This window comes from Stegostoma tigrinum, chromosome 17, assembly GCF_030684315.1.
Source record: "Stegostoma tigrinum isolate sSteTig4 chromosome 17, sSteTig4.hap1, whole genome shotgun sequence".
Taxonomy (NCBI): Eukaryota; Metazoa; Chordata; class Chondrichthyes; order Orectolobiformes; family Stegostomatidae; genus Stegostoma; species Stegostoma tigrinum.
The window spans coordinates 32,276,347-32,302,294 of record NC_081370.1 but is presented as its reverse complement, the minus strand read 5'-3'; the positions used below and the strand labels follow the sequence as shown (position 1 = coordinate 32,302,294).

Here is a 25,948-nt window from a genome sequence, read left to right as displayed (position 1 = left end):
TATGCAATGGAAATGGAACAGCAGTAGCACAGCGAAACAAATCTTGAACTGTATAACCAAATTTAATATAAACAAGGTAAGATAGTGTCAATATTAAACTCTACAATGCTCTTGTTAGATCACAAATCATGTACTGTGTGCAATACTGAGATAAAAGAGAGAAGGAAACTTGGAAGCCTTGCATGGCAGGTTCATTCCCAGCAAGAGTTCTCAGTTGTGATGAAGGATTGCAGAAAATTGAGTATTGTAGGCTGGAAATGAAGCAGCATGGAGGTAATCTAATAGAGAAAAAAAAACCCTGCATGCAGGAATGTCAAAATATTAGGTTCATTCTGGATGGTCGTTAATCATAAATCTTGGACACAGGAGTTGGTTGCTGTTACTTTAGCGATGCCACACATGTTCATGAGCATCTCACAGATTTTCCATCAACTTATTTGTGCTGTTTTGAATATGTTGTTAGATCTGGGGAATACAAACCCATACATAGCAGAGAAAGAATTGTAGTTGTTAGTTCGAAAAAGGTTTCACCCACTTGTGAAACTCTAGTTTGATTGCGAATGCTCAAAGGCGTTTATAAAAGCTTGAACAGTAACAGGCTTCATTAATATTTTTACACATCATTATTCACAAGATTAGTGATAAACTGCAAAGTGAAAGTTGTGAAGCTAGCGGAGGATTTTTTCACACTTGGGCTCCTTGACAGAACCTCACGGCTGTATAAAGCAAGTTGGCTCCATGCATCTAAAACACTTCAAAATAACCAGATACCAGCTTACAAAGCTATTTTTAACTCCTATGAAAAAACAAAAAAAATTGCTGAACCCTGAAAAACACTTAGTATTTCAAAAGTGTCAACTCACAACTGAATAGTATCAATACATTAACACCCATGGAGCTATCAAATTATCCTGAAGAAGATTTTCATTGGCCCAGATATCCCAGAGGTCAGATAGTTTCTTGGACAGTGCAGACTGACGTTGCACATTAGGATCATGCGGAATCTACACACAGCTGACTGCATGAAAACTGCCTGGTAGATTGAATTTTTGAATGTGCAATTACACAACATCTGGAACTCTGAAAAATCCATCAAAGTTGAAGAATTTGGAGGGTTCTAATTCGCTTCAACTTAATACTTACCAGGAAAGTTGCAGGAATAAAAAACAACTTCTGTGTAACTATTAAACCAACCCTAAACCCCAGATACACTGTGACAATAAGATTGCTTCCCCCTGTAGTTATAGCCCTGGCCTCTGGTACCCTGGACATGATTATTGTCCCTAATCTTATCCAGGCTCTGGACCTGATACAATTGTGCTGTACCTCTCACCCTCCCCATCCCAATTCTGCTGGACTCGACAATACATCTGACCTGAACACTGAGCCTAAATTAAGTACCTGCTACACGTATGGAAACCTATTCATGTGGCATTGTATTCACCTGGCATTCTACCTCTCATTTGCCTATCGCCCTAAGCCTGCCTTTTAGCTCAAAGTCCTCCTTGCTAACATCTAAGGCCTACAGCCACAAGTGGGAGATCAATCTCACAGACTAGTCAAGCAACAGCCTGACAAAATCATACTCACAAACCATACAGGACAAAATTGGCATCACATCCACAAACCTTAGTTTCACCGTCAATGCATAGTAGCAGCAGTGTGAACCATCCACAAGGTATACTGCAGAAATTCATCAAGACTCCTTAGACACCACTTTCGAAACCCATGACCACCATTATATAGAAGGACAAGAGCAGTAGATAATAGGAACACCATTACCTGCAAGTTCCCCTCCAAGTCACTCACTACCCTGACTTGGAAATATGTTGCTGTTTCTTCAGAATCACAAGGTACAAATGCTTAAATATGATTGTGGGTGTATCAAATGCACTGCAGCAGATCAAGAAGGTAGATCACTACGAACTTCCTAAGGACAACCAGCAACAGGTAATAAATGCTGGCCAACTAGTGAAGTTCACTTCCTGTGAATAGATAAATAAAAGTCTCCATCCACTGAACAACTTACACACCTGAACAGTCTATCACCCTGCCTTTTACTTACCTACCATCCTACACTTTCACTTAGCTTAAACACTTTCCTCAGTTGCTGTCAAAATAATTTTGTGTTCTTTACTCTGAAAATATCACAGCTTGTGTCAATAACAAAGATATATCTTAGTTCACAACATAACTCCTACACTGACTGAATTTTTCCCTTGTTATCTGCAATGCTTGTATTTAGAATAGGCCAGGCTCAGAAGCTTGACACGTAGAATTGATGACAGGTCAATGGGTAATTTTGATGTAAATTACAGTTGGTCAAATTGGCTGCAATGGTCATCATAGTAACTGGGCCATCAACTCTACCTATTCATCTATTGGATAGGCTGTACAAATTCTATTGTGTTGCTTTGCTCATGCAGTGAATAAAACTGTTGAGGGTTTATTGTGGTAAAAGGACAATGGGTAATCCATGATTTCCTGTGTTTCAAACTTTGCAAAAAGGCAACTGAAATGTTTTGTGATGAATGAAATACTTTATCTTAAGACCACCCAGTATGAGAGGCTATGATAAAGTCAGACTTAACGGATCAGAATAATTAAGAACCACAATTGCAATAATTGACTCGTGGGTACAGCTTACTAATGAAAACTGCTCTCCTCATTTTGACTAAAAATGGCTCCTATTTCATTTGAGATGTATTGGCAGTGTAGGGAGAAAGTTGGCCAGTAACTAGGAGCACTGAGGTCAGTAACGTATATTGCAACAGAAGTCAGATGTATGAAATATAAAATTACAGTCAATTGATCTGCATAATATATGTAAGAACTATAAATCAAAGGTATCATTTTCAAAAAAGTGGGGAGTTAATGTAAAAGAAAACATATTTGGTAGAATATTCTGCCAACAGAAATGTCTGAATAACACTGTATAAGATATTATGTTCTGCAAGAGAAGTTTAAGTAATAAAAAGCAAAATCCTTTTCCAGTATTAATTACACAACATGGACAGACTAAGTTATCTTATTATATACAGTACAATTACCTTGATAAAAAAATCAAATAATAGGCCTCTTGGCTATAATTAAATTGAAGTCAAATTTAACAATGAAGCTTAACAATGTAATTGAAATGTAACTGACGTAGCTAAGCATTTACACTGAAAAGTGTGATCACATCTCCCAGGGTAAGTATATCTTAAGTTTAGGCAGTATTCAATTTTGCATATACGGTAGTACACTGTTGCTACCAAAGCTCAGCACAGCATATGTTTCCTTATCTAATAGCATTGTGCTGTGGGTGATGTAAACTTCCAAAATACCTTCTTTATTGCACCGCAATGTTATTACAGAAAACTGACGTTTTATTGAACTTATTGAGGCAGTGCTTATGTAAAAGAGTTTGGCTTTCTACCTCATAGATGTAACAAATACTGCAGCACTCTCCGTCAAATCTAGAGACCAGAACTATTTTTATATTTATACTTTTAAAGCCCACAGCAATGAGTTTAGTCTCATCATATCTCAGTAATATCTTCATGGTCTCTGGTGAGACTGCTGGAGAAATGCTATAGTTCCATTTATAAAAAAAATTTAAAATCATCAGTGATTTCCTTTGCAGTCAAGTAACATGCCAACATTTCAGCTGCCAAACAACAAATAGTCACTATGAACAATACCCCATCAAGAATCTACAGCTGGAAAGCATATTATCCCTTAGACTCTTACAGTGGTCAACTGTGAAATTTTGGTCTACATTTCAAATCATGCTCTTGTCATGAGTCAATTTTCCAGCCACTAAAATAGTTGGAAATCTCTCTCAATCAGAAACCATTACTAGTGTAAGAAAAGATATTGAGGAGACACTCCAAGTCTAGTTCCTGAAACTCATTGCATGCTAATTCCAGATTGACTTTGGAACTGAGAAATGAAAATCTAGTGGTCATTTTAAAATTAGCTGCTACCCTGAGGAATTGAAATTTAAATGAATTTATTATCTATATCTAGATGGTTCAAAATATTTCTGAGGCAAAATGTTGCCAGTAAAAAATAAAACTGCTCAAGAGTAAATGGTCTTTCTGAGAGTTAAAGGACTTTTCTAAGTTCTTTTTAAGATGCTAATTGGTTTTGTTTGGAACCACAATGGTCTAGAACATGAAATGATACAACTTATCCCATTATATCTGTGCAGAATAGTTGCGTGAGCAATAAAATACCGATACCAAAATCCTGCACTGTTCCCATAGTCATATAGCCCTTACAGTTTTGAATATTTGTCCATTTTCTCCTTAGAAATGTAATTCTCTGTTTCAACCTATTCTTACGGCAAAATATTCCATGATCCAAAAATGTCTATTCAAAGAGTTTCTCTTTGGTGTCCCCTCCCCAATCGGTGTAATAATTCCATATCTTTGTCTCCCAATGAGTGTATATCCCTATTACCAGTTATTTTTTCCAAAATATATTCTTCACAACTATTCCCATTAAATAGTATCTGTTGCCTGAGTGCCAATTCTTCCGGAAGTTGTTTTCACTGCTCCTGACGGTGCATCAAACCCTCCACTTTGTCTTGTCAGCATTTAAGATTGTATCCTTCATATCCAAGTTCAAATCATTAACAAAAACTCAGCCATCAGTCTGAACTATACCACTTAAAAACTATTGTTCATTCTTAGCAACATTCATTTACCGTAACTCTTTGATACAGGAATCAAACAGTTCTAGTAAATTATTTCCTGTGTGTTGCATAACAATATCTAAAAAGCATCTTCTGAGTCATTTGATCAGATGTCTTCTGAAAATTTTCATACACTATATCCACTGTATTAACTTTATACATAAACTTAGTCTTTTAAAATCAAACCTTCATTATGTTTGACTTTGACTAACTCATTCCTTTCTAAATGCTAATTTTATCTCACATTATGGATTCTAAGAGTTAATCTAATTGATTTTAGAGCAAGTTTTTACAGTTGTAAAGATTTTCTTTCTCTCCTAGCTTGAACACATTTGATCAGCCACTCTTCATTCTACACCAAATGTATACATTCAAGGACAACTGAAGAATGCACTGAAGCTCTGCTATCCTTTCATGTTTCCTTTCAATAACTTAGGGACATGTTTACAAAATCTGGTGACCTAGAGTTCCTTAATCATTTTAGAATCAGTTACATCTCTAATGATATCTATCAATCATACAAACCCAATTCTAATACATCAGTTGGCCATGTTTCTTCAGCACTATTGCCCCAAGTAAGACATTTGTGTGTTTAAATTCCACTCAAGAGACTGAGGGCTGAATTGTCCTGGCAGGTTGGAGATGGAGGTGATAGGGCTGGCAATACAAGGGGAAAGGGGTCAAGTGAGAACCTTTTCACCACAATGGCATGGTTCCCATTACGGGAATCTAAGTAACCAATTAAGCCACTTAATGAGCTTCAGGTTCACCTGGGAACCAACTTCCTGGAAATGCAACTATCAGAAGATACGCTGTTTTCTGAGAAACCTTTGCTTCCAAGACTTTTACTTCAATTAAAAGCATTGACCAATCTAAGAAATTAAGGGCCTGCCATGAGGGAAACACTGAGACAACTGTGCTTCATAATCATTTTTTATTTTCCTTTGTCAATAACTACTCTTTGTGGAAGTAACAATGTGTATGAATTGACTGAGAGAAATGCAATGTTTTTAAATCTTTGGAGAAACTGTGGATAATAAATAGCTTTATTAATTTTTAAACTGACAAGAATGTGTGCACAACTCATACACAATACACAGTGATCATGGACAAACGTATCATAAATTCTGTTCATGACAGCTGCCACCTGCCATTCCATGCGCTCCCTCCCATCAAGCTGGAATTGCTTTCTGCTTTTGGCCCAGGTGGGGTTACTTTCTCTGCAAAAAAAAACAGTCCTTGAACATAACACCTTGCTCGATACTGCAATGGCTTATTGAGGGTGTGCTGTATGAAGGTAGATTCTACTTAACAATAAGCTGAGGGCCCTTCTGTCTTCTTAATAATGTGTGAAAAATCTTATGATAGTAGTTCAAGCAACGAAAGAACTATTCTACTTTAAAATAATAGGCTCTAGCGAGCACTACTTGTAAAAACCAATATATTTCTTTACTATCTCTATGGTTTCTTCATCTTGTAAAATAAGTTACGTTCTTCTTCCTTAAAAGGACCTGTGTCTATTTAATCTAATATTTTTATTCGCCTATAGCAGCTCTCACTATTATACACACATGTTAAAATCAACAGGCCTGAGAATGAATGGAAATTGGTAGCCAAGGCTCCTCAGGTTATTCCATATGAATCACTTGAGCTAGTAATGCCCCCTCAGGCCGCCCTTTCTGGCAGAACATCATTACCAACCAGCCATCGGTGGCCTTTGGCTTACGTCTTCATGTAGGGTTTGGAAATAGTAATTTGGATTGAACATGTTCAATTGGTCGAGCACTCCTTTCGCTCCTTAGGATGGCCTTTAGAATTAGTGGACTGAATATGATACTTTTTTGCCAAGTTTGAAAAAAAAATTCCACAGTGTTTCCAAGTGAGTTTTCTCACCATATCTTATCAAATCCACATTAACTACCTCCTTATTCCCTATGGCATCTGTCATGTCCAATTCCAGGCTCATTGTACTATGCATTGCTCCCAGAATGATTCATCCCTCAGCAGATGTCCTAGAAAAAACTGGCATCCCTTGCCCCCATTCCAACCTTAAATGACAGCTTGCACTTGGGAATCTGGCATTGCATTGCCTGGTCACTGAAAGTTTGAGAATATGTTTGAGATGGCTACGTAAAGCAGCCTGAAGGTGCTGGTCGACAGTATGGTGCAGAATTTTCCCAAAGGTCTGGCAGAGGAGGCTACACTGGACCTTGGAGGTTTTGTTCAACGGCATCACCTGGATCAGTATCTCCAGGGTGCAGAGGAAAAGCCAACAGTGCTGCAAGAAGGTCAATGACACTAGTGTCAGTATTACACTCTTCTCTCTGCCACTTAGTCTATCAATGTTACTGCACCCATCCTTCCCACAAAGGCCTGGGCACTCATCCTCTCACTATTGCCTGCAGCATCTTCCCTCACTCATTCTCACCTTGAACCAACTCACAATCTTTCACCTACCTGCATCAGCATCAGCTGGGACACCCATTTCCAGTTCACTTAATCCCACCCTACATTTCCTTCTAGGAGAAGACAGCCCGTAACAGGGCAGAGAGTATGTGTAGTGGTGGAAGGGTGTCGGACATTATCCTCCACACCTAACTACAAGGAGAGAGTCCAGCCCTTGGCTGAAAAGTCTGGAACTACTCCTGTAGGAATACAAAGATATCCATGTGCTGCCAACCAAGTACATACCACTTTTCATTCCAATGCACCTCTCCTATTAAACCTACTGTCAGTCTTAATCAATGCTCACCACTTCCAACCATCACCTTCTTCTTTTGTGTCTTGCAGGTGTCAATGGCTTGTCCATGATATCAACAGAAAATAGGAAGCCGCTTCCTCATCCCTAAGGATCAGAATACGGATGCCTTGGAGGAAGCATTGCTCAGGCTGAGTCCTGCAGATACTGATACCTCGTTGGGAATATGAGGCAAAGAGAGAGTGGAGGCCCAATCTGGTGTGCATCTCTCTGTGACAATTCCACAGCTGGCTGAAGAAGAAATGCCTTAAGCTGGTGGTACTCCGAGAGGATGGCCAAAGACCATACAGCTGCTCAGTCAACAATCAAGGATATCGATCGTGAAGGATAGGAGCAGCATTAGGTCCTCATTGCCCAAAAGCTGCAGTAATACAGTGAAACATGCCTGGCTCCATGGAGAGATTAGTGAATTCATGGTGAACCACGGCCAGAACCTTAAGGTCTGCTGGAGAAGGCACATACCTGCACTACAGCACCTAGCCAGTGATCCTCAACACGGAAGGCATGGAACAGGGATATAGGGAACCGAGTTTGCACTCCAGGTACTGTTTCCCCACCAAGGCTCAGGGCAGTGCCAGGAAGCACCCAGAAAGGAGAAACCCACATATAACTTCTTTAGAAATCTCCATTCAAGATACTCCAGTGGTGTATGGGACCTTTCCTTTCACCTCATGTGCCCCCCTCAAACTTTTGTTTGATTGAGCTGAAGAGGGTTAACTTGTATCTGGCAAGAAGATGCTTGGCATGTTTGGTCCATCTGGACACAGGCACTCCTGGGGTTATCCAAATAAACCTCCAGGATCATAGGCTCCACTGCCAAGCAGACTCCCTCTACTCCAATTGTGTAACTAGGGAGTACACCAAGACATAGTGGGAGGAAAAGGATGAAAATAAGTTATTGAGGGCATATCATTGTCATGGACGACATTTACACATTTTATGAATGCTACTGATTTCACCTTAAATCTGGTTGTTCATCTCCTGTGCAGTCCCAAACGTCATTGTTACAGGACGAGGCTTACATTCAATGCCATAGATGGAGTTCCATGGATGGGTGTCTGTGCCGAGAGCCCAGTGCAGCAAGATAAACAAGGGATACAGATCTATGGATGGTGCTGTTACCTTTGACCTTCATAATACAACATCCTTTTTCTTTCAAGGTCTTTGTGTCCAAAAGTGTTGACCTGAACTAATTGGTCAGTGATGTCAGTGGCAGGGAAGTGTAACTCAAAGGCAGAAATGCCTTGGGGTAGACCCACTCCGTGTACAGCAGATGCATAGATCTTCCAACTGAGAACATCACAAGTGGAAGCCTGAGTGTGGTCAATCTTCTGGACTGGTGTGAGAAGCTGCCCTTCCCTTGCTGTGCTGGGATTCCCGAACTGATAGTTGTCTTTATGTGTTTTAATGAAGACCCATACCTCTCAGTCTTTCAGACATAGCAAGGCATGGATGCTGTGAGCATACTTGTAAATGCAAAATGAATAAAATGTAACCGGATGTAGCCAGGTCCAATCTTTTAGCTTGTTCCCCATCTGTGCACACAAAGTGTCCCTGTCGCAGCTTTCCATGCTAGATATTGATTCACTCTACAAAGCAACTTTGTGTTTCCAGCTCGCCATGCCAGTAAAGTCACCATAGTTACCTGACCATTGGACTACTCCCTAATTGGAGAGGAACAACTGGTGGTGGTTTAACATGAGGGTCACCATGTCTCAGGCAAGGGGACAGGCTAAGAAGGAGAGTCCTCCATAGTAACCAAACTCACACAGGAATTGAACTCAGACTGTTGGCATCACTCTGCATCACAAACCAGATGGTCATGCAGGATTGGTGACTGCTGGATGCCAAGTGTCTGTTGTTGAAGGCTACTTGAGATTGGTCCCTGTGGGCTCTGCCCTGAGACGCTGTTTTATCGATACACAATCTACAGCAAGTAGTGAGCTGAATCCATCAGGTACCCACTCTGGTTTCCACATCGAGTTTTCTCCACATCTAGCTTTTGTTTGGTGCATTAGGTAACTCGGAAAGCTGAATATTGGTAAAGTTGAGATGAGTCACTGTTGAGGCATTTAAACAAATAGTAATCTCATTTCATTGGCAACTTGCTGCTACCAAGTGAGAAACTTGCCCCACTACTGGCTAAAAGGCAAACAAAGGTGGAAGGCAGCCCTGCTGCCTCTTTCAAAGATACAGTGCTGATCAAGGGACCTGGCTTTCGGGACAGGGTGTCTGCTTAGAGCCAACCCGTCCTCAGGCCTTGCACTCGTCACCCAGTGATCCCCTCTGTTTTACCACAAATCTATGACACTCACATTTAATAAGCCCTGGCAAAGGGCACACTGAATTACAGGCAGCAGGCCCCTCTCTCTGGGTTGTGGCTTGTAAAATCAAGTTGCTAGCCTTTGATTGGCCAGCAGGGGCAGATATCCCCCCAACTGGGGACTTAATTCTAAGGAAGGTCCAACACGGCCCACTCATGTGCCTGATTTCAGTTAAATTGCACAGGCTGGCCCTTGGAGAGGTGACACAGATTTCCCACTAGTTCTCCGACTGGTGGGTTAAATCTCTACCATTTATCCAAAAAAAAGCCCTTTGTTTCAATATGAGTGGATGCCTAACCAATGTCAGTGAAATCCTTCATCTTAAACCAGGGGTGCAGAAGGAAGTTGGAGCATTCTAACTTCATATAGTTTGAGGGTCAAATCTGGGATTAGCCAGGAACATAAACATGGCTCTGTGACTCACTGAATAATCTATTTCAAACAGCAGGAGAGAGTGAAGATCTTGAGCATTGTTAATTTTGACTTTAAATGGAAATTGATGTCATGTAGAATGTACATCCTGCTGTCCTTCAAATATTATAAAAGACATATTTATACATAATTACAGTAGTTTTGATGCTAATTCTCAGGAGGAACATACTTGTTTTGTATATATGAACAACATGAGGACATATAGTTCTATTAAATGTACTTGTATAAATCGAGATAAAAGCATAGAAGTAAAATCTCTGAGAAAAGGAGCAGGAAAAGAAAAACCCCATTGTGTCATTCACTACACAGAAGAGCCGTAAGTGAACATTACATTTAATATCCTTGTCCACTGCAGCCATAACTGCATCAATTTCTGACAAGAGATAATGGAGCACCTTTATGTTTGGTCACCATTCAACTTAACAAGACCTGTGCAAAGTTCACTATAGTCAGGAACAGACATACAGCTAACCTGATGAATTAAGCTCTTAAAGGGTTTAAGGTTACTGCCAGCACAAAAACCTCTTTGTACTGGATTCCTTTGTTATGAAAGGTAAAAAGCAAGTTGCTTAGCAACTTTTCCAGTAAATGAAAAGCATCTTACACAGAGCTTACATTGCTTTTCTCTTTATATATTTTAAAAATCTAAACACTGTTGCTTCCACGTACTTTAGGCATCTACAGAACCATATAAAAATATAATGTCAAACCACAGAGTCCTAATCTGTAACCTTATTTTTTCTTGGGTGCAGATGATCAGTAACCACACTTTGTAGTTTTGGCTTCTGTTACCATTGTTAATAAATGCTTTGTGCCTGAAAGCATAAATATATCCAACTGGAATTAGAAAAGCCAATGCATTGTACCATGGCAGAATTAGATTGGATGAATTTATGTGGTTCATTATTATATATGGTATCATTTATTGCAGTATTATGTATAGTTTTCTCTTTCTCGTGGCAGCAGATGGGAAATAAAGCTCATGGGCCCCACATTGCCTGGTTGTGCAATAACCTATGTTCTCTATAAAGACATGTCCTTTTTTGAGGCAACTATTCTACTCAAGATCTGGTTGTAGCCTGAGAATTTAGGGATATTCTAAATGCATCCCTGATGAGGTCTAACATTCCTATTAACTCATGGGAGACATAGACTCATGACTGGCCACAATGGAGAAGGCTGATTCAGGAAGATACCAATCACATTGAGGGACTTCATTAGGAAAGTGCAGAGATGAAGTAGGAGGGAGAACACAACCCTCCAAATAACTCATCTACCCTCCCTTTCAAATGTGGCACGGTCTACAGATTGTACTTTGCCTGATCAGCCTTCTGAGATCCTAGCATACCATATGTGAAGCAAGTCACCCTCAAGCATCAAGGACTGCCTCCATAGGAATTAAATATTTCATTCAATCCAAGACTGATCCTCAGCACTGACATCAGAAATAGGATGAACTTAGGTCCTGATGTCAGCTTTGCAAGGTGTTGAGAATGGGAATCTGATACGGAAACTCTTGAGTCAACCCATTGCTTTTTAACTCAGCCACTTCCACTGCTATTTCACTTCTGTTTTCTCATCCAATCAGTAAATTGAAGGAGGTGGCTACAAGGTACTGGAACCATCAGAATGGAATCCAGACAGTAAAAGACTCCACTCCATTTCAGTGACAGCAAGGACATTCGACTGTGACGCATGAAATGTAAGATAGAGACACTCTTTCCCACCAACAGAAGGAGGAAGAAACAAAACAAAGAAGACCTTTAGGTTAGATTCCCCACAGTGTGGAAACAGGCCCTTTGGCACAACAAGTCCACACCGCCGCTTGGACCATCCCACCCAGACCCATCCCCCTATAACCCACACACCCCTGAACACTATGGGCAATTTAACATGGCCAATCCACCTAGCCTGCACACCTTTGGGCTGTGGGAGGAAACCAGAGCACCTGGAGGAAACCCAGGCAGACATGGGGAGAATGTGCAAACTCTGCACAGACAGTTACCCGAGGCTGGAACTGAACCCAGGCCCCTAGCGCTCTGAGGCTGCAGTGCTAACCACTGAACCACCGTGCCGACCTAGTTAGATCCTGTGTATGAAATTAGCAGGAGAACAGGAATGCCATGTTCCTGATTTCAGTGCAAAAACTGTTGAATAACATAAACTGGATTAAGGAGGTGAGAGTAACGGTGCATTCATGTACAACGAGTCTACTTTCTCACCTCCTCGATCTGCCTTCTGAGACTTATTCCATCTCAAGATCATGCACATATATCCTTCTTTTTCTGACTCTGAACTTACTGCATTTAGCAATCTGACTCACCCTTATCCTTATGAAATATTATATTTCTCTGTTACAGCCACTTCCACCGGAGGATCTCTAATCCTTGGATAGACAAATGCCATTGCACTCAATGCTAGCTCTCTTCACTGTCTCATTGTAGAGCAGAGAACATATCAGGGTAAGGCAGAAAACTGGAGGACACTCACTACAGATTACAACCATAGAAGACTCAGCACTGGAGATAAGTTCAGTTTTGGCATCTTTGGGCTTCAAAATGGGAACAAGGGTAACTCTCTGGTACACATTGATACAATTAAAACTCATGTATCATATGGCAGTCACTCACAATACCTTTGTTTAACCACTAAGTTATACTTATTTTCATAATGATAATTTACAATATGTTCTTACCTAGCCAGCAGTAATATATATGCTTCTCTCGAACAGAACTTTATAGTGTACAAAAATAGTTGACATAAACCACTAAATATAATTTCTCAATAAAATCAAGTGCATGTGAGTTTGTACCATCACAGAACTCATTCAGTGCATGCGTTAACTCAGATGCTTGCACGTTGGTGGAACCAGTAAAGAAAACAGTTAGATTTTCACCTGGAAATTCTCATTTGACAAGGAACAGCAAATAATGGAATCAGGATTAGCAGGGGAGAATCCACCACAAGAGAATACAGTTCTCTTGTACCTTGGTGACTGTTGATGAAAAGTATAATCATTGAGTTCCAGCAAAGAAAGTGAGATACATTGACAGACAAAGCAGCATCACCACAGCTTGAACTGACCTCAAACATGAGGAGCATGTCATGGACAACAAGGAGGTGGGCTGTCTCTTCCATTTCTTTTTGGTGAAGATTCTATTGTGCTGAGTTTCACAGAGGGTTTCTCACTGTGAGGCCTCACTAGATTTTTCAGCGTATCTCCCCAAACTCATCTCATTAACTACTTAACCATCCCTATGTCATCGCTCTTGTCCGATTCCAGCTCCATCTTATCGTGTTAAGATAAGGATAAGCACTGGCATTTCACGGTTGCCTTCATTGACAACATAATGATACAGCAGCTACAAAACCATGCTACTTGCAGTACAAAACTGACATGGCAAAGACTCTGTTGCACTAACCCATTTACTGACTCCGGTCACTGTTTAATCAGCTGTCATTGCAGTTTACTTGCCCTTAGCTACATCCCATCTAAAAACACCATCTAACTCACCACTATTCTGTCCCCAGTGGCTACTACAGACTTCTACCATATCATTGTGCAGGTGAGCATCACATGCAGGCAAACAATTGGACAATATGCTTTCATTTACACACAGCAAAGGTGTACATGAACAAAATGAACGGGGGCTGCAGTTCATTTCAAAATGCAGACTAAATGCTGGCATCATGATCAATGTCCATTTTACAGCTCATCGTAATCGTAATGTGTGCTTCAAACATTTAACCCTTTTTGCCCTCGTGTCCAGGAGATGTTGATCCTGTACTTTCACCCATTAAATTGCCTCTGGATTTGCCCATCCTGGGCATTGTCTCAGTCATTTTCTAGCTAAAGTTTTGCATCTACAGGATGGCAAGTGATGGCAGGGAATGCAGCTCACTTTCAACACCGTCTGTGTCAGGCTCTGCCTGTTCATTAAGTAGCCCCTCACAGCCTCCATGCCCCCTTTTGCATCACTCCATCCACTTCCACCCATTTCTCCCCATGTGGAGACCCACCACATAGACTGTGTCTTCAACTGCTGTCCATGTCGCCAACACCAATATTTCACCTTAACAATGCTCACCCTGGTCTTCCACACTCCCCTAGCAGAAGCTACTGCCAGTAACTCTCCCTCCCATTGCCTACCATGCCCTCTGATCCTGCTCTGCCTATTTCAGACACCTTGGGACCTCCTGTGTCACAATCCTTGTCCAAAACCTTACACATGCCTCTGCCTTTGCCTTCCTACCCATAGCTCACCTGAGTGAGTAACCCAATGCTGTGTTGGCTGTGTTGCACTGGTACAAATGTAGGTCTAGCAATCACAGGTGGCTCTGAAAACCAGAAGGTATCAGTCAATAGCAGTGAAAGCAGGTATCCAGCAACCAAACTAGAAATTTGTTGAAGCCACTTCATTTGAATCACACTGCAGTAGCATAAAAAGGTTTTGGAATTGTACAAAGGGTATGAACATAGCTATCTGTGAAAAATGATTTTTGATCATTTTGCTTCTTTATTCCGTTCCTCTACTTTTTTTTTCACTGCTTTTTATCATTGTGCTCTCTTGGGTATTGTGGCATTTACAGTGCTTGACAGTGGATGGAGGTTCGTTTGTTGCAAATGTTCACTGCAAAAACTAAAAGCAGAGTGCCCTGCCATAGACTAAGGGTACTTTGCATTAATGAGAATGTCATTAGCAGTGACAGGTCATGATCCATCATTTTCATTGCCTTCCTCATGATTTCTTTGTTTTCCTTCTGTTCCTCCATGTCTGAATCATCTGAGGAGGATTTGACTTTGTGTGTTTGCAGCTGTACACTATTGCTCAAAGTATAACAAACCACAACCAATTGGATTACCTGACTGCTGCATAATGAACTGTGCCTCCACAACTGACTGGGCACCTGAAAACATCTTCCTTATGTCAATAGCCTGTTCAGCCACACATCTGGTGGTGATTCATTGTAATACTATTGGCCATCAATCAAGTTTGCAACATGTATCTCTTGAAAACCACTCCATAATTCTATTTCTACCTTAGAACATGACCAGAGATCTGGGACGGCTATAGGATTGCAACATCAGTGACTGCTGCCTGGGAATCTTGTACACATTGAGAAAATGAAATGTCTTTTTGTGGTTGCTCACCAGCTGCATACGGATGAAGTAGAAGTCCATTTGGATGACGAATACTCCTGGAGGTGCCCAGTTTGCCATGTGCATACAGGATTAAAAAAAAGACTTAATTACCAGCCCAAGCAAACTATCTGCCTTTCATTTGTGCATGGTTGACAAAGAGATCCTGCATGCATTTGTATGCTAGAAATGTATGGGAGCAAAAATGTGAGGGTGGTATTGACTTTGACAGCGATTGGTAATGTACGGCCACAAGGTTCAGGAGATAATACATTTCTTCTAGAGGCTGATTTTCACAAACACCTAACATGACATCCTGAGCTTCATAGAACACAGGTGCGCAGACATATTAAGGATAATTACTCTTTCCCTTTAGTATTTCCTATGAGCATTTGGTTGCTAGTCTCCTCTGCTGGGACATTTCTCGATGAGATAATCTCATTCTCTGGTGGCTGATTCTTTGCATGGTCTGTCTAACTGCTTGTCCTCTCATTGCTTACTTGTCACATTGCTGGTCCATCTCTCAGTCAGTCCTTCACTACATTGTGGTTAGAGGTCTAAAAGCAGCATACAGTTGTGGGTCTTGTCCCTGATTATCATGACCACCAGACAAGCACATGTGACGGGGCAGAACATGAATGTGTAAAAAGTAAACTCCCAACAAAAGTGCTGTGAACTCTTTACCACTAGCCAGGAGGAAAGAATATGTGAAAACATGGAAGCTAGAGTCGACCCTGTGGCCCTTTAAGTCTGTTCCATCATTCAAAAGGATCATGATATATTGTCTACTTCAACATTTTACTCTTCTCTTCCTGTGCAGATATGTACTGGAGTTTAATTAGGTGGAAAATTTGAATTTGTGTCTCATAAACATTATGCAGTTAATCCTCAACTTGCACATGGCAGTTTTTAGAGGCTGCTGAAAGATAAGTTTATATGATATTATGCTTGCCCTGAGAGCTTAAATGCCAATCATGTACCAAATTTGGTTAGATATGATGAGATCCCTCCACAAACTTGATGTGATTCGCAGTTTGCCAAAAAATTGCAAGATTCAGCCAGTACAGAATCCCCTAAAATCTGAAGCGATTGGAGCAAGTCACCTATTGACACAAAAATGCTCTTCAATGTTCTTAATTATTTCAATGAGGACATTTTTTGGTCTTACTATCATTATTGGATCAATTGCAGCATGCTGCTAATTCAATCGATCATGTCGAAAATGTCATACATTCATTTTGATGCTAAAAATTTCCAAGTACTTTGGAGTGCTACCTATTCAACGTGTCCTCCAGCAATCTCATAGAAAATCTGTGTCCATGCAAACAACCAGAACCACTTATAATGTCCTGATTTAGGTACATATTGTCTCAGAAGTAATTTTATTTCAGTGAGCACAGGAGATATTAATCTCATTTTCTGACTCTATGAGGGTCATTCTGTCTGGATAGTTAATTTTTTAACAGTGCAATAACTTTTAAGATGATAATTCAATAACACGTGACTTAAGAATTAATGGATCCCTCCTTACAGATTGAGAGAAGGATTTGGTTTCATCTTAAAATCCTTTTGGTTACACAAAGAGTTAAGTGGACAAGTTAACACTCCAAAGTAAGATCTCATTTTTAGCTTCCTTTGGGGAAGGGGGATGGGCATAACAATGTGTGTCATATACTCACCCAATGAATTGCCTTGTTAAAGTCACATTGGCAAGTCTGGCATCTTGAGATTAAGCTACAATGTTTAAGCAATAAAACTTACAGCCAGGGTAGCGAATACACAGATTTGCTTGTTAGCAAAATTTCCCATGAAAAGAGTTATGAGGTGACGGACTGAATGATGTCAAGTCAAGCATCTTGGTAAGCAACAGTTCTTAACTGCACCTGGACACTGAGAGCCCAATTCTTGGTGCTGAATGAAAAACTTAGGATTGATGCCAGAGGTTTTTTCACACAAATAGTGATAAACAGTCGAAATAGATTGCTGAGGGTGATGGAGCCACAACAATTGGATTAATTTAAGAAACAGTAAGATGTTTTAATGCGAGGGTTGCAGTGATGTTTTGGGTGGAGAAATTAGCATGGCCTTCATGGCCAGGCTCATCTGTATCTTTTCTATGAGCTGCCATGTTATGAAACATTTTCATAGCTCTTTAGTGAAGGAAGTAGTTGCTGGTGATTAATCTGATACTCTCAGGTATCTTGTGGGCACATATTTTGAGAGCACTTTAATAATTAGTCTCTAGCACGAAGAATGCAATATAAAACTCTCAAGAACAATGCCTTGTTTCTTTGCCATCATCCTCTTGCAAGAGGTGAGAGTCCTGATGTGAGCATTGGGAATCCAGGGATAAGCTCCTTCTTTAATTGCCAAGTGAAAATCTATTACACTAGGAGAAACAGCTGTAAATATAGAAATCTAGCCTTGATGCAATATGGTCTCTGAGAGGCCCTTCTCAATTCTGCCAAAGTACACAATGACTCCATTGTGTTTGGACCTCCACAGCTGGGCACTCCTTCTCCTCAAGAGCACTATGGAAGGTTGCCTTTGTCTGTCAACTAATGTGCGGAAATCACAATGAACTCATGGGTGCTGGAGACACTGTTGGGTGTAAATACAGTCTTGTTTCCACAGAGCTCCTCAAGGGCCTGTAAAAGTCCACAGCCCCTCTTCATTTAAGATTTTTATTGTTTTTCATAATAAAAGCAGAATTTTCTTCTTTTAGTAATTAGCTGAAAATTTGGCAACAGGGAATTTATAATGTTTGCTGTAGCAGGCATTGCACGTGACTACGAGGTGCTGATTTTTAGTTTAATTGCTGGCGTTGGAATGAAATTCAGTCAAGTTCATTTGTGCGGAATCAAGACATATGCAAAATTAATATTCAAGATATTTATATTTGATTTCTTTTGTTAATTAAGTTCAGGGTCACTAAAACACACAGCTTTACTTCTCTACTAAAATAACAGACGAAGTCATTGCCCATAAATAATGTGCTCCATGTTTATATTATCACTCAATATAATTTTTTGACTTAAAATAAAAATTCTTGGTATATGTAATGGGAACGCAAAGGCTTTGCCAAAATAACTTGGAAACTATCTTTTCCTTCCACTTCCCCACTCCTATGAGCTGATACAGATGAAGTTCTGCATATAGTTGACTAGGTTAACTTAATTAACACACAATACAACAGAGAAGTTAAATAGCACAGCAGTTTCTCTTTACTCTCAGAGAGATTTAAGTCTAGTAGAAAAGCAGAGAACTGGGAACAAAGGACAACTAGTTTCAGTGGAACGGAAACACTGGATAGTAGTCTGCCAGGCAGCCCATTCAACAGTACTTTATTTTATATGACCAGCAAAAGTTAACTGCAAACTCTCAAATTTTCTATCCAGAAGTGACAGGCTAGATGATCTAACAAACTCCTGCCTCTTCAGAAAATGCTAACACATTTTCATTCAGACACAATAACGTGTCTGAAACCTTTGCGAAAATTTGTAGTTCGGGTTATGGATGCAGTTTGTTAGCTCACCGAGCCGGTTGATCTGTAGCGTGCAGACGTTTCAATACCCCTCTAGGCAACATCACCAGTGCGACCTCTAATCGAAGTGTTGGTGTTATGCTTCCATCTGGATTTATATGATCCTCTGATGTGATGATCCTGTCACTTCCGGTTCTATTGTTTTAGCAGCAGTCTATATAAGGGGACTATTTCTATGTGTTTGTTAATGGAGTCCCGTGTTGAGAACCAGGCTGACAGAAATTCCTTTGCATGTCTGGTGTTTGCTTGTCCTGGTATGGTCACTTTGCCCCAATCGAACTGATGGCCCGTGTTGTCTGTGCGAACACCGTACATGCAAGGGAATTTCTGTAAGCCTCGTTCTCCATATGGGACTCCATTAACAAACGCAGAGAAATAGACCCTGTATACAGAGTGCGGCTGAATCAACAGAATGAGAAGTGACACTTCACATCAGTGGATCACATAAATCCGGGAGGAAGCGGAACACCAACACTTCGATTAGCGGACGCACTGGTGATCTTGCTTAGAAAGGCAACAAAACATCTGCACACCAAAGAGCAACCAGGTCAGCAAGCTAATGAACAACTGCATGTTTGAAACTATTTTCTATATGTACACGTTCTTTTCAAACCTCAACCGTTTGAAAGCCTTAATGCAAAGTTGAACATTTGGGTCAGTAGAATGGAGAGAATAGGAGGTGGAATGACCTCCAGGCTTTGAATTTTAGTAAAATTTTCTGATTGCACTTTGATACGCAAACGACTGCAAACGAAACAAACAGGTCGTGAAACTTCACATAATTCTTCCTCTCTCCCCATTATAGTAATGCAACATCCACATTCACACCCACATTCACATTGGCCTGGCTACTACTTTTTTTCTGAACAGTAGAGACTGAGCTACCAGTATCTATCTAGAAAGTTCCATTATCAAGTTCAAATAGAGGTTAGCTACTGTGATCTTAACATACCTCTGGATTGGCAAATATCTTGATGAGTTGAACCCGCCAAGAACTCACTCTGGTATCTATGTCAGACTTTTTCTTGACTATTGTGGTAAGATTGCAACTTGTATTGAGTTGTGTTGGAAATAAGGAATTCAATAAACATTAACAAATATCAACTGGGAACCTCATTGCTGCATGTTTGAGAAAAGCGAACAAGATGCAATGAGATGATTTCAAATTTGAGGTGGGCCTTGCTGAAGTTCTTGCTCAGTTCTACCACTCATTTTAACATAGCGCACATTGGCCAGAGCGTGTAATATTTCGCAGGATGGTTTTAAACTGTGCCCTATTATTATGGCTACAACCTGCAGGCTAGTTCTATTTTGCACTGCTAAAATTTGCCCTAATTTGTCTTCATATGCAACCTTATTCAGTTGATGTTGATTCCTCCATACAATACTTGTTTAAGTTGTATCAACAGATATACAGTATCATTTGTAGTTGAAGTGGAGGTTTGGCACACTCCCTATATCCATAGTCAGTTAGCTGAGAAAAACTACAAAATATGATCTCACAATCATCAACTGTTACTCACTAGTAAGTCACTATTGTACTGAATTGGATCTTGATGGAATGCTTAAACTAAATGTAGCCTAAGGTGATTTATAGCCTGGCCTTATTTTAGGAATGCACAGGGAACTCCGGATTAACCCTGTCTGTGCTCAGCTGGGAAACAACAATATTCTATGACATTTCTCTGGCCTGTGTGCAAATACAAAAACAATGAATCAGTGAACAATTCAAATTGATTTTCATTCCCACACTTCTGCCCCACCTACTCAATCCACATTGTTTCTTGGGTCATGAAGAAAAATGATATAAACAGAAAACTTAGCTGCTCCCTCCTTGAGGCCGACACAAGTGACATGAACTAAAAGTGTCCATCTTTCACTTTCCTAATGTAGAGTTGATTGAGTTTGTACCCAATTTCTGGGTAGTCCATTCTGTGTGTTTGGAGGGGGTGGCGATGAACACCTTAATTTCTTTTGTCCAGTCTGTCACTTCAGGCGCACATGCATGATTATTTATGGAGATTTATTTCATCTTGCAAGTCGCCTTGATTTCATCAATTTCAATTCTGGAAACCTACATTTTGGTAACTCTAAATCCGAAGTTCAAAGTGATGCTAATGTACATGACATCAAAGGCTTTGTGGAAACAGAAGTGATGAATCTGCAAAAGCATACGAATCAAGGAAGTGTGGTAAATGTGACAATGGTAGAAATTAAATTGAATATTAATGTAAGAGGAAGGGTTATATTTCACACCTTAAAAGAGAATTAGTTTAACTGTGGTTTAGATGACATACAGTTTTGAAAAAGTGTGTAACTGGAAACACACACATACTCCCATTACCAGTCTGAGGTGATGACCCATTTATGTATAAAGGAGGCAAGTAAATGAAAGAAAACAAGTCAATTACTATATAGTTCAGAAGCCATTCTAAATGTATTAAGTAATAATGTAACTTAATATCATAATGTGACATAATGTGATTAATACTGCAGTTAACTTTTTTAATCCATTTGGGGGCTTGTCACAAATTCAATTGCATGAATGGATGCTTGTTAAAGTTATAAGTATGCTTAAAAAAAACTTTTATCAGGTGCAAAGCTACCCTGAAGTCAACACCTAATTTATCAGTTTTAGCTGTTACCACATGAGAAAAGAGTTCATTGTCAAACAAATGTCATAAAGGACAGAAAATACATAAATTGCATTATCGTCAGAACCAATATGAGAACCCAAGTAAGACCACACATGTCAGGGTGTTCTTCCAGCATCCTAGTCAACATTCCTCCAACCAATATAACAAAAGTAAATTCAGTTCATTGCTGTTCATATATTGCGGTGCAGAATGGCTGTTGTATTTGTCTATATTAACAGTAGTTAGCACAATTAAATTAAGGATTGATATGGTCCATAAAAATTATTTCTTTTATATATCAAAATCGTTCAACAGCCAGAAACAAATTTAACAGAACATGAGATATTTCTAAGTTCTAAAGAGTCATTCAATTGCTTCTTGAAATTTTGAATTCAATTCATTTTAATGGAGATTAAGCAATATGGTTAAATCAGGAGGGCTAAGAGGAGGTTCAGGCACAGCATAAACACCGGAATGGTCAGGTTTTGTTCCAAAGATTCTCTGTAATGCCAAATAACTTCTGATGTCAGAAAACAACTAACTTATATTACTAGCTTATAACTTGCAGATGTAGGTACTTGTGTTTGGGAAGTGGAAAAGGAGTGGTAGTTTTCACATTGAATTTTCAAGGGAAGCCTCTCATCTTTAATATAATACGAGCACAAATGTCAGACCAACAGTGTTAGTGGCACCCATCCACAAAAAACATTGAATGGGCATCTGGTCTTCAGGAGAAATCACTTTTGGATCTGCAAATAGAAAAGTGGAGGAACTGGCATTCACTGGCAATGCATGAAATTTTTGATTTGTTGGGGGTGCACAAACAGAACTGAGCTGTCAGACAAATCACAGATAATGGGAACTGCAGATGCTGGAGAATCCAAGATAACAAAGTGTGAAGCTGGATGAACACAGCAGGCCAAGCAGCATCTCAGGAGCACAAAGGGTGTAGGCCCAAAACGTCAGCTTTTGTGCTCCTGAGATGCTGCTTGGCCTGCTGTGTTCACCCAGCTTCACACTTTGTTATGTCAGACAAGTCATTTGATTTACTACAATATATGCCCCTATCATAATTGAACAGTGTGACCAAAGCTGTTGGAGATCTGCTACAGGAGCTGAAACAAAGTAGGGTGCATGTTTTGAAGAAGATCAACTTCTGTTAAGAATTACAAGTTAAATTGACAGAGATTGGATGAATTCTTTGGTGTCTGGAGCAGGGCCAAGAAACATAAAATGTTTTTTTTGCTTATATGCTTGCTTTATCTTCCATGAAAGGTGTTGGCCCCAGCAGTGAAGCTTCAGACATGCATCATCCAGCAACAGTACATTGTGAATGAACATGACTCATTTCATAATATTCTTGTGCAAAATGCTAAAAGGAAAGATATAATTACAGTGAAGGAACAGTAATGCTTGCCTCATACTTTTCAAAGTTGTGTTGACATTTAGAAATGTCATGTTAGTCATTTGCAAATCTCGGCCTGAAGACAAGAGTGGTCTGAGCACAAGTGTGTTCTGAGACTTCTGAGCTGTTGTCAATGTGCTCCCTATCTAAGCTATCCTCTCACACTCAGGGGAGGGCTAGGATAGCAGGGCAGCCCACAACAGCTAGTGAGCAAATAGTGGGAAGCATTTTCTTGAATGTACTTGGTTTGGTAATGTTGAGAGCTTGGCCACTGAGTAACATGAGAAATTCATTGGTACTTTCTTAGAAAAAGCACATCATCATTAAAGAATTGTTCTGTAGATACTTGTCCCCATGTACCAGAGAAATGAATTGCATCTGCAAGCATGCATGATCATATGCTGTAAAAATATGGATTTTTTTTTCTTTTGTACGTACTTAACGACATATCACATCCACAGGTCATCCCAGAGCATTTCATCACTAATGATCTATTTTAAATCCTAAACTAATAATTTAGAAGCAGTAGATAAACAACATTTCCAAGTAATGTGGATGCTAATATTTTTATTATGCAAACTTTTGCACTAAAGTTTAAGTACATATGCCAGACACAATTTTTTTCTGAAAAAGAACTTTGTAGATGACACTAAGATTGGTGGAGTAGCAGATAGTGAAATAGACTGTTGGAGAATGCAGAAGGATATAGACAAATTGGAGAGCTGGGCAGAGAAATGGCAAACGGAGTTCAATCCATGCAAATGTGAGGTGATGCATTTTGGAAGATCCAATTCAAGACTGAACTATACGGTAAATGGAAAAGCCCTGGGGAAAATTGATGCATAGAGAAATATGGGTGTTCAGGTCCATTGTTCCCTGAAGGTGGCAACACAGGTCGATAGAGGAGTCAAGAAGGCATATGGCATGCTTTCATTCATTGGACGGGGATTGAGTACAAGAATTGGCAGGTCATGTTACAATTGTACAGGATTTTGGTTTGACCACATTTGGAATATTGCATACAGTTCTGGTCGCTACATTACCAAATAGATGTGGATGCTTTAGACAGGGTGCAGAGGAGGCTCACCAGGGTGTTGCCTGGTGTGGAGGGTGCTAGCTATGAAGAGAGGTTGAGTAGATTAGGATTATTTACATTAGAAAGACGGAGGTTGAGGGGTGACCTGATTGAGACCTACAAAATCATGAGCGATATAGACAGGGTGGACAGCAAGAAGGTTTTTCCCAGAGTGGAGGACTCAATTACTAGGGGTCATGATTTCAAGGTGAGAGGGGAAAAGTTTAAGGGAGACATGCATGGACAGTTCTCTGCGCAGAAGGAGGTGGGCTCCTTGAACACATTGCCAGTGGAGGTGGTGGAGGTGGGCTCGATAGCGTCATTTAAGATGTGTCTAGATGGATACATGAATGGGCAGGGAGCAGAGGGATACAGGCCCTTAGAAAATGGGTGACAGGTTTAGATAGAGAATCTGGATCGGCACAGGCTTGGAAGGCCGAAGGGCCTGTTCCTCTGCTGTAACTTTCTTTGTTCTTTGTTTTTTGTTCTAATACGTTGTAATGTGATACTTCTCGTTTGATCAATAACAGCTGAAAAAAATTGTGGATGCTGTAAATGAGGAACTAAAACAGAAGTTGCTGAAAAAGCTCAGCAGCTCTGCAGCATCTGTGAAGAAAAGAACAGATGGGCCAGTTCTGTGGAAGGGTTACCAGACACGAAATGGTAACTCTGATTATTTTTTTCTTCACAGATGCTGCCAGACTTGCTGTGCCTTTCCGGCAACTTCTGTTTTTGCTCCTTTGCTCATTGTCTATTGACAGTACCATGTATTACTTTCAATAATTAAAGGAGAATGATCCTGCTCCTCTGGTAGCAGTTGCCACATTCTGAACACTGTTGGATGAGGCAGCACAAAAGCAGGCCTCCATCCATCATATTTGCATCAATCCCGACCATGTTTAGGAAGAATAAAAACTCAAAAGGGCAGTGGGGTGTATTTTACAATCCAATATCCCTGGCCGTCCCTCTAGAATAAAGCTGAGTTAGGGAGGCAAAATTACCATCTTTCTGTCCACCCCTACTGGTCCCCATTTTGTAGCAGAAGAAACTGAGGTGTCAACCATCCTGCTCACCTGTAGGTTAATTGAAGGTCCTTAAATGGCCAATTCAAGATCTAATTTTGCCTTTGCCTCAATAATTTGTGCAAAGGCAGAACATAGAGTCAAGGTGGGCATCCCAGAGATTTCACAACCACTGGTAAAAGCAGGATGGAAAACAGAAGGGGGTTGGTGCAGTTACCTGCTTTGTAGCGGGTCCTTTCCCCACAGAGTCACCCCACCGGAATTTATGCTGACTTTAAATGTGATTGCCCAACAGTGACAATAAACAGAGGGTGTGCCTTCGTGATATCAGAATGGGCCCTTCAACACTAAGAGAGAGAGAGAATCCCACCCTTGAGAGATCATGCACCTCTCTTATGTCTCCCCTGCCAGTCTTTAAGAAGTTAACCCCAAACTCCTCTTCTGCTGATCTTGCTACAGACTCTGATTTCACTTTAGCCAACATGTCAAGTTATATTTTCAAGTACAATATTCGTGGTTGGAAATTTCCATTTTGCAGGTTAAGGGTGGAGGCAGACAACATTCAGCCTGAGATATTCCCTTCCCGAATGCCAAACAAATGCTAAAAAGGCAAAACAACAGCCATGAAGGCAAAGATCTATGAAAAGGTGAGTGTTTCTTCTGGATGAGGTGGATCACAGGATAGGGGGTTGGGAGTTGGGTTGCAGGGAGAGGAGCATCAGGGAAGTCAATTGCAAAGCCAAGGCTGCCTTTCAGTGACCACACTCTGCCATCTTATCCATAACCATAACCCAGCAGGTAGGTTGCCTCTTCTCCCAGTTGGGGATTTCATTTGCCCAGGGTGGCTGGTGGTTGGGTGAGGCCTTAAGAAGTCTGTAATTTCTGACTTAAGGGTCTTAATTCATGGTAGGTTGAGAAATTTGACCATAGA

The 25,948-nt window shown here is 40.3% G+C and overlaps 1 protein-coding gene across 2 annotated transcripts in view; it reads right to left on the bottom strand.

Moving 5' to 3' along the window:
- LOC125459325 (ethanolamine kinase 1-like) overlaps window positions 1–25,948 on the bottom strand; it is a 416,823-nt gene that overhangs the window by 128,867 nt on the left and 262,008 nt on the right. The gene's annotated exons all lie outside the window — the stretch shown is intronic.